Source organism: Brassica oleracea, chromosome C1, assembly GCF_000695525.1.
Source record: "Brassica oleracea var. oleracea cultivar TO1000 chromosome C1, BOL, whole genome shotgun sequence".
Taxonomy (NCBI): Eukaryota; Viridiplantae; Streptophyta; class Magnoliopsida; order Brassicales; family Brassicaceae; genus Brassica; species Brassica oleracea.
In genome coordinates, this window is record NC_027748.1 from 23954650 (window position 1) to 23954919 (window position 270).

Here is a 270-nt window from a genome sequence, read left to right on the forward strand (position 1 = left end):
CCTAGCATGGGCGGGTTTCGCACCTGCTGTCGGCATAACACACACTCGACACAATTATCCCTAGGAAAGACCTAAGGGACAAGACTCCAATCCAAAACTAAATAATGTATAGGATTCTACGACAATATCAACCAATACTCGTAGTCCAGCCTATATGGCGTAGGACCCGTAGTATCAACATCACAACCAGGAGATCGGCCTATATGGCCAAAGATCTCCTAAACAACAATATTATGACTAAACAACTCAACCAGTTAGTCACTCCCTTAG